The sequence below is a fragment of the Micromesistius poutassou genome, assembly GCF_964030765.1.
Source record: "Micromesistius poutassou genome assembly, chromosome: 14".
In the NCBI taxonomy this organism is placed as follows: Eukaryota; Metazoa; Chordata; class Actinopteri; order Gadiformes; family Gadidae; genus Micromesistius; species Micromesistius poutassou.
The window spans coordinates 15,753,656-15,754,070 of record NC_140284.1 but is presented as its reverse complement, the minus strand read 5'-3'; positions in this window follow the sequence as shown (position 1 = coordinate 15,754,070).

Here is a 415-nt window from a genome sequence, read left to right as displayed (position 1 = left end):
TGTTACACATGTAGCTCTCCTCTCAGCGCAGAACACTTAATTCAGTCATTTACAAGACTAATGAAATAATTGAACACACACACACACACACACACACACACACACACACACATACACGCACGCACACACTGCGTTACTGTGCGAATGCGTTTCGACCAATCACTTTGCTGCAGGCAGGATGTGTAAGCACATGATTGGCCAGCAGTAGTAACAGTAGCAGTAGTATTGATCCAGCAGTCTCGTGACGGGGGGGGGGTGGGGGGGAGGAGCCGTTATGGTCCTACCGTCAGGGCCTCCAGCGCCGGGCTGAAGAGGCTGTGAAGCTGCTGCCTGTGAACAGACCAGCGCCCCGTGATCACGCTTCAATAGACACTGCAGGGTCTACCATCAGATCATTATTCATCAGTGGGGCTCA